The following is a 14,655-nucleotide window of genomic DNA, read 5'->3' as shown; positions in this document are numbered from 1 at the left end:
TCAGATTTTGAAGAAACTTAGCAGCCACAATGAGAAAAGAAGACCTGAAGGTTTCTCTCTCTGTCATCAACATGTATTTTGCCTATAATTTATGAACAGATATCTTGCTGTTTCTACTGGTTTTGACTTTTAGGGTTTAGATTTTTTTGTTTATAGTAATTGCTCTCGCTTTGCTTGGTTATAGTATGTATAAATTTGTATTGATTTGGTAATAGAGGAAGCTAGTTGGATTCCTGATCAATGGGGTCATACTCGATTTAGAGCCTTAATTGTTTCTGCAGACAACGCGACAAATCAGAAACATTTAAGTGGTTTGCGCTCACTTTAAAAGGCAAGTTTCTGAACTTTTAATTGGTCCTCATCTGCATATATCTTCATTAGTGCCCTCATAATTATGTTTACTATATAATTTCTTCTTCTTCTTATTGTTGTTGGGTATAATTCTGAATAATCATTGTTGTGTTTCCTTATTGTGGTTAATAGGTTTGTAATAAAAAGCATGCATGTCCCCCCTTCTCACAATCAAAAACCTTGTCTAAGATGCAGGGGAAGCTAATGCTAACTTTCAGGATTCTTGCACTGGCCTAATTACAGTATAATTATAAATGTTAATAAGTCATTGCCCTTTCGCTTTTACTCTTGATAACTTGATTCTCTCCAAGTGTTTATTTGACATTAAATGTGAGAGCATCTCCTGCCATAATTTTCCTTAGATTCTAAGCAAATTGGTTTTGTTCAAGCAGTCAATGCATGACCATGTTGATGCTTGGCCATTCAAGGAACCAGTTGATGCTCGCGATGTCCCTGATTATTATGACATTATCAAAGACCCCAAGTTATTATAGTTGCAAGTGGTATAGAATATCATCATCAAATTATTTCTCATAATAACTTAGGCTTCAGTTTATAGAGATGCTTGTTTGTTTAGAACAATTATTGTTATGCGAATGGATCAAATATATACATGTATGTATGCATATATATTTATTAAAGATCCTTGAATATTATCCTCAAACTATTGTTCTTGAATATCTGGACTTATTTTTTTTGTCATAAACTATTTATGCATATCTCGAATAAGCCATCACTTGCACCACAAAATGACCTCAGGGAATTCAATTGACCTTATTGCTTTGGTAGTATCATAGATGTGGGCAAAAAGATTGGTTTTTTGGGGTAAATCACTAATTAGGATCCATATATAATGTGTTTTTAATTAAACTACTTGTTGAATCATATCATTATGTTTGAAGAATCATCCAAATGATTGCTTTGATTGCCACTTTTTTCTCTTTTGATAAACTTTTCCAAAGAATTTGATATGATACATAGTTTCATGACACTATCAGTAATGATTTTTAATCGCTTGTCCGACATACAAAATCAATGGTGAAAAGTCTGTACATTTGAACCCTACCTCAAGCTAAAGATGCCAAACCATCGATTTAAATTTGTGGAAGATACCTTCAAGACCCTTCTAATAGATTTTGCTCTATCGCATGCAAGGTATGCAAATTCAACCCCATTTTTTCACCACTTGAATTCCTCATTTCCTTTTACCGAATCATAAACAAATGTTTCGTGTTTCAAATATGCACTGAAACCGAACCGATAAAATCGAATTACCGATACGAGAATTCCCTTATGTTTCATGGAAATACAATAAAAATTCACCTGAAATAAGTACAGAAGAAAAGCAATCATCTCTTTCATCAACTGATGTTTCGGAGGAGACAAAGACATGGGTGACCAAAAGTCTATTAAAGCCTAGGAAAAGAGTGAAGAAAAGGAAAGGCATTCCTCATAGAGCTCCAGTCAGCTAATAACTCAAGAGTTTTTGGTAGATACTCAACAAAGGGTACTTAAAATAGCTTTTAATAGTTGGATCAAATCATACATTTTTTTTTTGCTTGGCAATGAATTGACGTTGGTCTTCAAGTTTTGACCCTCATTTTGGAACTTAGTTGGGGTTGGTTGAGAAAGGCAGTCCCATAATGCCATTAAAGACTGATTTTTTTTTTTTTGTTTTGGTTCTAGCTGAGATTGTACAACATGTGAAAATGGTTTTGAATTGAAGTTGATGGGCTGCATATAACAATGTTTTCAAAGACCTATTGTATCTACCCCTCCTTTGACAGATTTCATTGGATCTATTATATGATTTTGTTCTTCTTTCGGTAGCATTCTTTTTTCATGGTTTCACTAAAAGCATTGTTTTCAATTTATGACGGTTAATATTCTAGCTTAATAATTGAGTATTATTATATATTTAATTTGATTTATTTATTTATAAATAAATTATTGCAATATATGTAAAAATAATTTAAAATATAAATTTATTAATATGTATATAAATAATTGAGTATTATTATAAATAAATCATTGCAATAAAATATAAAAATTATTAATATATATTAATATATGTAAAACAACTTTTCCGAAAATATTTTCAGAAATCACCAAATGTTAGAAAATATTTTACATGATTCAATCAAACACCGTAAAATATTTTCCAAGAAATCATTTTACGTAAACGTAAAACATTTTCCAGAAATCATTTTACGGAAAATATTTTACTGGCAATCAAACGAACCCTAAAATGTGAAACGTATCATTTTTAATTAAATAAAAACTTTTAAATAAAAAATTAATTAAATATTATATTTTTTATTTTCTCTCCTTTCCCTACATTTCATCATTTTCTTTCTCATCCTTTATCCCCCAAAGAGGTGTTCAAAGTCCCATCCACCCTCTTCATTGTCTTTAGTCACCTCCTTATCTTTCAAAATTGCATTGATTACATCTGACAAAAACTTTCTGTTCTGATTTTCATTTTACATTAGCCATCTTCCAACCCATTTTCTTTTATTCTCCAAACCCTTTCTTAAATTCGAATTTGAAAAGAAAATTATGAAATCATTATATATTAATTTAATAAAATTAAATTGGAAAACATTTCATATGAAATGAAAAAAAAAACATGTATGGACCGAATCCAAATCGTTCCAAAAAATTACAAACTCATAGTTTGTGTGTTTTCCTTGTCTTGTTTATTATTTATTTCAAATTTTGAATATATATATCCCAAAAAAATTTTGTTTGAATTGTACGGTGCTTGGATGATGTTAGAATTGAGAATATTGGTTGTGAATAATAAATTATGTGTTGATTTTTGTCAAGCATGCAACTTTTGATTGATATGAGATAATCTGATTAGTTTTAAAGTAGACTAATCATTTTATGTGGTTAAATGGCATAATAGACTTAAAGTGATTACGTATGTAAAAATGTTCAATTTTGTGCTATATGATAAATAAGTACTATAGATGTTTGTAGATACATTATGGCTAAATCAATTATTATTCATTGGTTTAATTAAAAGAATGAAAGCAATTGTTGGTTGTGGAATGCTTAAGGATGGCCTAAGGCATTGTTTGAATAACCCGTGTTTAAATAACCTACCTTTATGCTATGTATCCCTAATTCCCATGTTTGAGCCTATTTACTCTTCCTTGATGAACTTGTCTATAATATTGAAACATTGAGCCAAAATTAAATTGAAACTTGAACCTTTCCCTATCTTTGGTATTTTATTGCATGACAAAATAGACGTCAAGCCATAAATATTGAGGGCTTAGGTAGAGACATCTTGGTGGTTTCAAAAGAAATTGAGTGAAAAAAAGTGAAGATATGAGACAATATGGTGAGTATAGAACTCTCACAAAAATGTGCATAATGAAAAATACTTGAGCAAATAAAAGCATTGTCAGGGTTAAAAGCAAAGCGAATGGATAAAATAATGGATTCGGTTAAAAGCATTGTGAGTGAAAAATAGTAGAATATTTAAAATGAGCTTAAATGAAAAATAATCTTCAAGCTTAAAAGAACATTTTTCTTTCTACAATGCACTAAAACTTGCTAGCTTTTTATACTCACCAATATTGGACTAAATCTTCTACATTTTTTGGAGAAATAAGGAAGGTGGGAAAGAGAAATAAGACGGTGAACCTAGTAGATAAAATTGGGGGTGAAAGGGAATAATATTATGTAACCTCCTTAACCCGACCTAGATGTTACAGTTGGATTCTGAAGGCTACATTGGCCACTGAAATGACCTAGTAAAATAATTAGATTTTCAAAACTGCCTTTTTAGGTCATCTGCTTATCTTTGAAGAAAAACTTAAGACGGTGAACCTAGTAGATAAAATTGGGGGTGAAAGGGAATAATATTATGTAACCTCCTTAACCCGACCTAGATGTTACAGTTGGATTCTGAAGGCTACATTGGCCACTGAAATGACCTAGTAAAATAATTAGATTTTCAAAACTGCCTTTTTAGGTCATCTACTTATCTTTGAAGAAAAACTTAGCGTGTTTATCTCAATTTTGCAAAAACATCTAATTATTAATGTCGATTTGAGTTATGGTCTAATTTATAAAAGATTTTATATTTTGAAAACTTAGTTAATTATTTGATTGAGTTCACTTTTTAGAAAATCCAGTTTCAGGCACAGCGAAAAAAATGAGGTTATCATACTTTACTTAAATGCATATTTTATACATAATTAATCCAATAATTAATTTAACCAGTTTTAACGTTTATCAATGTAATGCAAAATTCCCAGAATACCAAGTTTGGACCCATGCCACAGTCCAATTGAAAATAGTACAGACCCAAATAAAAACTTATAAAAATAAAGTTGATGAAAATACACTTTAACAGAAAAGTCTGAGATAATCCTCTGAGTGTCGTGTCTGAATTCTAACCTCGCGGGTTATCTGTAATATGGTAAACAAAGGGGTGAGCTTAAAAAGCTCAGTGTGAGTCATAAACATAAATATCCACTACAATACAGTAGACATAACATACAAGCTAGCAGTTTTTTCATAAAATCACAATAGTATAGAATCACAGAGTTGACAGTATGGTTGTGTATTTTATGAATGAAAATGCAATTTTTGTATTATAGAGAGTTCCTACCCAACACTTGTTACACACCACAGTAAGAGTTCCCTAAAACTCATTTATCCTTATACATTGCATTATGGATAAACCACCAGTAATTACAAATAAACTGCTAGTAAGTTATGGATAAACCACCAAGAATTGCAAATAAACTGTCAGTAAGTTGTGGATAAACCACCAGTAATTTTAGATAAACTGCCAGTAAGTTATGGATAAACCACCAGTAATTGCAAAAAAACTGCCAGTAAGTTATGAATAAATCACTAGTAATTATAGATAAATTGCCAGTAATTTGTGGATAAACCGCCAATAATTGCAGATAAACTGTCAGTAACTTCCTCCTTACATATCGTCCTAACCGTATGCAATGTATTATGGCATATTAAGCATATCTGTAGCATAATTATTTCAGTAACATGCTTCAACATGCAATCAATAATAACAATAACAATATTGATATGCTTAGTCATGCAATAAATTTAACAGTAACAGTAGGCAAGCTTGAATATGTGATCAATTTCAATTCAATGATTAATCAATATTAGTAAGCATGTGCTCGCATCACAAATCATGTGATATCAGTAACAGTAACATAAAATAATAGAGTACACATGTTCAACCAACATAGTTAGGGCTCATACACAATCGGTTATGGCGCCCAATTCACTTGCTCACATTTGGCCATACCAGAAACCATAGATAGGGGACACTTACATTCTGTCAACCCTAGAAAAGGGCGCAAATCTCATTCGGCTATTACTCCAAAGGCACTCATGAAATCAGTTAGTCACAATTAAGGCAAGAATGCATTCGAATATCACCAAATACATATAATTTACTTATGGTCAAGACACACACCTTCGTACAAAAATCTGATTTGCACTACTCAAATCTGCAACACTCCTACCATTCAAATCTAATTAGCTCTTATACAGATCTGAGTCTTGAACAAAATAACACCACACCAAAAACACACATGTTAAAACTGATTAAGCACCATAAATGATTCAGCAAAAACAAATTACAAGATTTGATTTGAAGAAAACTTACCCCTTTTCCTCGATTTACAGATATGAAACCATAGCACTCTTACAAATCAGATCTGGTTTGACACATCAAAATCTGTACCTTAAACAATGAAATACACACTTACTAGAATCAAACTTGTCAAATCCAGGAAGAAAATAATGAGATCTGATTAATAGAATAGAAAGAGGGATGTTAGCACACTTGTTGGACATTCGAAAATAAAGATCTAGGCTTGAAAGAACACTTATATGCCACTAGTAAATAGATCGAAAGTGACAAATTCGTTCATAGAGGATGAATAAAATAATCAACCAAGACAGATTCAACTAAAAAGGATGATAGGATGGAGGGAAAATAAAAGAAAAGAAAAATGAGAGATTGAGAGAAAGCAAAGAGCGACGGCAAAGCAAAAGCAAAAGGAAAAATTGAAAGGAAGGTTAAGGGGAAGAGGTGACAAAGAGGAGAGCAAACGAGAAAAAGCGGAGTTGAACAAAAAAAAAGTTCAATACTAGTGTTTAAATAGCTTGGAATGATAATTAGGGCTTAGGAGCAAAACTTACTGAAAATAAAAATATGCGAGGGAAGGAATTGATCCCGAAACTCAAGTACTAAACTAGTAACATTTAACCATTTGACTAGAAACTGATTATATTATCAAACGTACATAACATAACAATAAAAATCGGGATGTAACAACTCTCCCCTCTTTAAAAGAAATTTCATCCTCGAAATTTATCTGATCCGAACAAATAAAAATACTTTTGATGAATCGAGTCTTCCGACTCCTACGTGGCCTCTTCAATGCCATGGTTTTGCCATAGAACTTTAACCAATGGAATTCGTTTCTTACTTGGAACTTTCACCTTATGATCTAGAATTTGCACAAATCCGGTCTCATCTTTATCTCCTCAATTGGAACGACATGAAATGGGTCAAATCGGTACCTTCTCAACATAGAAACATGGAACACGTCATGAATACGATTGAGCTTAGGAGGTAACTTGATACGAGCAACTCAATCTAATTCAAAGACCATAATAAAGATGGGTTTAGTTTCCCTTAAGGCCCAATTATGAGATAAAACTCAACTTATTCGTTCAAGACTTTATCACAAAAAAAATTCAAGAAGAAAAGTTAAAGCTTCAATACGATAGATTTTGGAGTAATATGAACTAGAAAGGGCTAATTTTGTGCATTGACCTAAACTTTCAATCTATTATGACAAGCCCATGTGGAAAATGTTAACAAGCTTAGGCACTTCACTTCAAGGACCCCAATCAATCCCACAAGCCTAGACATTTCATATTGAGTTCAGGTTTTAGGCTTAAATTTTATTATATATGAGCCTAATATTGTATTTATCAGCTCTTATCATTTTATTATTATTTTATTCCAATTTTTTTTATAATTTTTAAGTATTTTAAGTTATTTAGGAATTTTATATTAACAAGAAAGTTAAGTTTAAAACATTTCTTGTTTAGATTAAATTAGAATTCTTGTATACTTAAGAGTTTTATTTAGATTTATTTAGCTAGCCTATATATAGGCCTTTACATTATACACAAATCATACAAATTGATTATGATTCAACTTTTCTTTTGAGTTAATAAATTCTCTTTGAGTTTTTCTTTCAGGAATTTCTCTTGAGTTTTCTTTTATAAGAGTTTTAACAATCTTTTCAGATTGTGGGGATCATCTTCAAACTTTTTCTTGGAGGGGAAATAAGAGCCGCTTGAAGGGAGTTGTGGATTTTTCATGTTTCCAAGGCTTCCTAGAACTTTTACATACCACATTCTATCTTTCCATCTATCTTCTTTATTTTTCTTATTTATTAATTATAATCTTAGATTTTATTATACTATTTTATTCATCTTAGTTATTTATTTTTATTTGACTTGGATTTCGTTTGCCTTTCAGGTTGTGTCAGAATCCAAGTTTCTTTTTGAACGTCTAGAGCTCTAAGTCAAATCCGCGACTTTGAAAAAGTTTATGATCCGCTTCCGCATTCATCCGCTTTATTCCTTATCATAACTGTTGGATCTGGTGCCCTAAGTGTAGTATTTTCGTCAATACACACTTGTCATTTTTTTTGAACATATTGCTTAATAAAAAAAATTATTGATTACATTAATATACTTTGTATAATTGTCCTCACATGGTTTTTGCATCCAAAGAAAAATGGAAGCAAATGTTTCTCATTGGTTGTCTAGTTTTAACTAATACTAAGCAATATTACGTGGTTGAATCGTAGTACCTAAAGACAACTTATATTAGTAGATGAACCTAAACATGTCTTTAGTCTAATAGGAAATGAGAAAACCAATTAAAAGATTAATATGGCGTCTATCAAGTCCAATTGTGGAGATGCTTTATCTTAGGCATTGGAGCAGATGACTCTTAGAAGATAAAGACATAGATATGACTGAATGGACTGACAGTACATTGGACAGGACCCAAGCGGAATAGATCCTGAATCTGTCAATAGATTTATTCACTTGTGACATTCATAGTGTGACATACCTAAATCATGAGTGGATGGCAGACTATGTATGCGTGACTCGTACACTTTTATGTAAGTAAAAGCCGGAGTTCAAATAGATAAGGAACTGAAAGCTGGTGCGTTGGGTGTACAACCTCTGTAGTATGTAGCATCATTCAAAATAGTGGATTTCATAGCCTAAAATATAGGTAAATGATATCCTCTCATTGGCATTACATGGTTGATGAAAAGTAAATGTTGCCACGGGTTGTCCGTCTTTGTGTAAGATGACTTAATCACTATTTAATAGTGATTAACTTTTCATAAAGGAAGATGTAATGGTTACTATGAGATAAAATAGGATCATATTGGGAGCACGAATATTATCACAAATAGATCAAGGATATCCAATGAGGGTAACACATTATGATAAGGTCATTGGATGAGTACTAAGTAGTTACTTTCGTAATGTTATTCGTTGAGGAGAGCTCAATCACGATACTATAGTGGAATGACTTGCTGACTAGATTAGTTTATAATTAATAGGCGAAAAGAAAGAATTTAATTATAAATCATTTGAGCCTCAACTAGAAATGTCCAACCGATCCCTCTATTAGCTCATAGAAACCAAAAATGAATTGCGTGTTTGAATAGAAATAAGCAGAATGAATAGAAAAAGAGAAATGATAAACATTTAGGAATGGTTATGGTTTTCTTCGGAATGGAGAGATTAAATCATTAGGAAATGAATGTAGGTTTCCAAAAATAGAAATGAAAATGAAAATGGAAACTTGCAATCCTATATAGGATTACTTAAAAAATGATGGAAGAATAAGTTTATGTTTTTGGACTGTTTTGAAGCCCAAAAATGAAAATAAACCATTCGGTCATAGTGAACATGTTGATTTGTGACATATTGAACGAATTTTCTTGAAATTTTACTTAGGGTAAAATTGTCAAAATTTTATCGAAGGGTAAAATCGTCAAAATTTTATCGAAGGGTAAAATCGTCAAAATTTTACCAAAGTAAAATTGGGATGAGAAAATTATTTAATATGTAAATATTAAATTTTATTTTTGGAAATAAAAAACTAAATCGGGTTGGATCACATTATAGAGTACTGGGTCAAAAAGGCTCAAGAAGTACTCTTAATTGGACCCGATGTGAGAGAGAGGCCCAAAACCCCTTATATAATATGAAGGGGGTGGCAACCCTAGTAGAAATAGAAGGGTAAGTCTTTCACCCCTCCCTTACTCTAAGTAGGATATTATTTTTCTATTTAAAATAAACCTCCACAACTCTACAAGGGTTATACCTTCTCTTCCTATAAATAGATTGCACCGATACAACTTTTGACAGATTGTTATTCTACCAAAAAATGGAGAGAATTTATTCTCAACTTATAAACATATTTTTCAGAATAATAATTTTATCGGTTTCTATTAAAGAAGAGAGAATTTACATTTTCACCCTAAAAGGAAAACATTTTCTAGTTTTATGTTTTGATTCAATTGGTTCGAGCCAAACACTCGAAGCAATTCGTGGTACGAGAATAACAGAGAAGATCGTTTGGTTGAAAGCCAAAAAAAAAAGGATCCACTTATCTAAAAACACATGTACGAATTCAGTTCAAGTTTATTACTATAAATATCACAAACAGGGCCAGTTTTCAAAATTTTAATTTTCCGTTGTGCAAGAAAACTATTTTCAAATGTGTTTTTTTTCCAACAGTAACTCTAACTAATAAGCCAGTAGCCCAATCCTCTTAAGAATCTTGTACGACCTAATGAATTTAGGGTTCAACTTGCCTTTCTGTCCAAACCTCAAAACTTTCCTCTATGGTGACACTTTTAAAAAAACTGATCTTCGACACTATACTTAATGTCTTTCCTCTTTAAATCCTCATACGAGTTCTTCCTATCTGAAGTCGCTTTCAGTCTGTCTTGAATCAGTCTAACCTTACCCTCAGTCTCCTGAACCAGTTCTAGACCCAAAATTTTCCTTTCGCCCAACTCAGTCCAACACAATGGTGTCCAACACTTATGACCATACAAAGCCTCATACGGCGCCATCTGTATGCTTCGCTGAAAACTATTATTGTACGTGAACTCGGTTAACGACAAGTGCTCCTAATTACCTCTGAAGTCAATCATACAATTCCTCGACATGTCCTCCAAAACCTAAATTACTCGCTCGACTGTTCATCTGTCTATGGATGGAAAGTCGTATTGAAATCCAGTCTAATACCTAGTGTCTCATGCAATTTCTTTCAGAATCAAGACATAGAACGAGGATCATGATTAGAAATAATCGATACCAATACCCCATACAGTCTCACAATCTTGGAAATATACAACTTAGCTAGCTTCTACAGAGAAAAATCTAAACGAACCAGTAAGAAGTGAGCTGATTTAGTCAACCTGTCCACTATCACCCAAATCAAATCTTTCATTTAAATTAGTTCATTTAAAACGCATATTCTTCCTAAAAAGCTTGGTCAAAAGGGCAGAAATTAGAGAAAACCCCTCGATGAATCTCTGATAATACCCAGCTAATATAAGGAAATTTTGAATCTTGGAAACATTCTTAGGTTGCCTTTATTCCAGAATAGCCACTATTTTCTTTGGATCTATATGGATACCTTCAGCTGATACCACATGACCTAGAAACATTATTTCTCTTAGCCAGAACTTGCACTTACTCAACTTCTCTTAGCCAGCTGATACCACTCTAAGATGCTCATCATGATCAACTTTGGTTTTGAGTAAACCTGGATGTCATCAATAAACGCAATGATGAACTGATCCAAAAATAGGTGAAACACCCTATTCATCTAGTGTATAAATGCGGTAAGGGCATTGTTTAGACCAAAAGGATTAGCAGAAACTTGTAATGACCATACCAAGTCCTGAATGCAGTCTTAGGCACATTCCATTTCTTCACCTTCAATTGGTAATAACCAGACTTTAGATCAATTTTAGAGAATATCGTCGCTCATTGAAATTAATCGAACAGGTTATCAATCCTTGGCAAAGGATACTTGTTTTTAACAGTCAGCTTTTTTAGCTACTGGTAGTCAAGGTACAGCCTTATTGAACCATCTTTCTTCTTAACAAACAGAACCGAAGCTCCCTAGGGTGAAACACTAGGTCTTATAAACCATCGATCCATAAGCTCCTGAAGTTGAATCTTAAAATCTTTAAGTTCCTTAAGTGCCATGTTATAGGGAGCAATAGACACCGGTGTAGTTCCAAGCAACAATTCAATTCCAAATCAACCTCCCGATTGGGAGGTAGCCTAGGTAGTTCCTTGGGAAAAATTCAAAAACTCCTTTATAGTAAGGATACTGTCCACAGTTGAACTACTTGCACTTCTATCCCGAAGAAAGGCCAGATTTGCCTTATACCTTTTTCGAACTAGTTTTTCTACTACCATAGTGAAGATCACATTGGACAGATAGTCGCTACACTCACCCAACATCACAATCTCTTTAACATCAGCTGTACTTAGAGTCACTCTCTGAGTAGCACAGTGCAGACTGACTTGATGTTCAATCAACTAGTCCATCCCTATCACATCCCACAATTTTACTTTAGTAGCATAAAAATAAAAACAAGGAAGTGAAGTGGTCTAGTGGTTTAATGCTCCTTAGCTATCCTAGAGGTCCTAAGTTCAGGTCCCCTTGTTCACATATTTTTTATTTAATTTTTTAAAAACATTTCCCATGTGCACAATGAGCTTGTCGCCCACCTCATAGCTACCTTGTTTAGGAGGATCCTTTTCCCTCTTTAGGAGTCAAACTTACCATAACTTGAGGTAAAATGATCCTCTTTTCACTCCATGCCTCCCTCTCTTGTCATTTCTTCCCCCCATTACCATAGAAGTGGTTCATTAAACCTAGACTAGATTGACCACCCATTCCCATCACTCCCCACCTCTCTTTGTCGTCCCCTCCTCCCTCTCTTCCATATTTTCTCTTTTTTCTCATCCATTTTTCTCCCTTTTGCTAGCCATCACCTTTTTTCTTTTTCATTTTTACTTCATTCCTCCATCGTGACTCAACCCTATCACCACCAAACACCACACCTCTTAGCCACTATAGCTCCTCCTCCTTCTCGTTCTCTTCTCTGTTACCGTCTATCGCCGTCATGACCACCACTTCACGTCACTGCGAGTCTCTTTTCTTCTCTATCTCTCTCCTCCTTTCATCTCCTTTTCCATCACTTCTTGTGATGAACCTTTATTATTATTTATTTTTCCTACACCCTAAGCAGGACCATCACTCCTCTGGTCGTTGGACTACCGTTCCCGTCTTTACCGGTGGTTGAGTTTTTTTCTTTTAAACCTCTTTCTTCTCCTCTAATGATCAAACCTACTGCACTCTCCTACTTGAATTTCTTACTTTGTATTTTAGACTTACCGATCAAATGATTCTTGTAGATCACTAAACTTCTCCATTCTTTTACCAAGTTGAACCACTAATCTCGCCGTGTTAATCGAGTAGAGTAAGTACCCGAGTAGTTTTGGCATAATTCCCTTCTCTCTATTTTTCTCTTAAACCGAATGGTGTTAAGTATATATATATGTCCTTCATGTGTTAACACCCTTGTCCCTATGTCCTTTGAAGGACCAAATGACAACGACTCAGGAAATCATTAACGTTAGGAGTGAAGGTGTTAGATTAAGGGTAAGTTTATCAGCGAGACTTAAATTTTTTTTATTTCTATTAGGTATAACACTCACGACAGATCCTAACCAATAAATATTTTTTGTGTGTTTAGATTCATCTTTCGGGTATAGTTCCAAGCGAAATCACTACTAGGGGATTGTGGCATATTGGATTTACGAAAAATGTGTGGGTTTAATACTATTAGTTGTGTGTGGTGTGTTTTATTTTGTTATATTCATAAATTATTTATAATTAATTGTGAGTACACTAAATATTCAAAGAGGAGTTGAAAAACTCATCAAAGGGAACACAAGTAAGTGACTCTAACCGAGTAATTCTATGAAACGTATGATATATGATGTGATTATAACTTTGATAAAGATGTTTGTACAGATCTCATCCTCATGATATGTGATGCATGGCTTATGTGATAAGTTTGATGATTTAAATATGTTATATCTATATATGTGTATGTTAATATTAAGATCTATGATCTAATATGAAAAACATGTTAAAGCTTGTGAAAGTGATTATTAAGTGATATGTGATTATGTGAGCATGTTCACATGTCTAAGTGTAAAAGTCATTCATATGTATTAAAAAGTGAAATTGCCATATCACATGCATGGGGTGGGTTTTATAAAAGGTGAAAGTATGTGGCAATTTATCTGCAAATCAGAGGTTGCTTGTCCACAAAGTATTTCAATGACAGTATATCTACATATGTGGTGGCGTGTCTACAAAATGTTATCAGTGGAAGTTTATCTACAAATCAGTGGTGGCTTATCCACAAATGGTGTTTCGGATGGACGAGTTCTGGGGAACTCAATATTGGTGCGCAGCGGAGATGGGTAAGAAATTTTATAAAATGTGCATCATTTTTAAAGTATGCACTAGTAAGTTCATGCATAAGTAACAGTGTTAAAATTTATGAATGTTATGATGATCAATATGTTGAGATTTATATTTTGATATTTAAGTGAATATATATTTGTGTTGATCTCACACTGTACCCTTTAGAGCTCATCCACTTTATTTGTGTGTTTCAAATAATCCTCGTGGTTAGGACTTGGATGTGGTCATCGGTGGTGCTCTTGAAAATGTTTTTAAATAAACATATGGACTTTTATTTATGATTTGAATGTTTATGGACTTTATTGCTATTTGGGACTTTTCATATTAAATTATGGTACTGTGGCATAGGATTTTTAACATTGGTCATTATGCATGGAGTATACTTAAGAATTGAATAAATTAGATTTTTTTGCTAATAAATAAAGTTTTGAACAATTACAGAAAAAAAACTGTTTTTGCAAACTTGTTTTACCAAATTTGAATTTAAAGATCACTAAGTTATTTTCCAAATAATGATAAAGGATTTCTACCAAAGTTTTTGTTAAACTTATCATTTTTTTAAAGAGAAATAATAACACATGTTTTCAAAGATGAATGAGTTCACTTCAACTAATGTTTTCGCCATATCTATGGCCCATGTAATTGCTTAGATTGAG

The sequence above is a fragment of the Gossypium raimondii genome, chromosome 10 (genome assembly GCF_025698545.1).
Source record: "Gossypium raimondii isolate GPD5lz chromosome 10, ASM2569854v1, whole genome shotgun sequence".
Lineage (NCBI taxonomy): Eukaryota > Viridiplantae > Streptophyta > Magnoliopsida > Malvales > Malvaceae > Gossypium > Gossypium raimondii.
The sequence above is the reverse complement of the archived record's forward strand: the minus strand, read 5'-3'. Positions refer to the sequence as shown.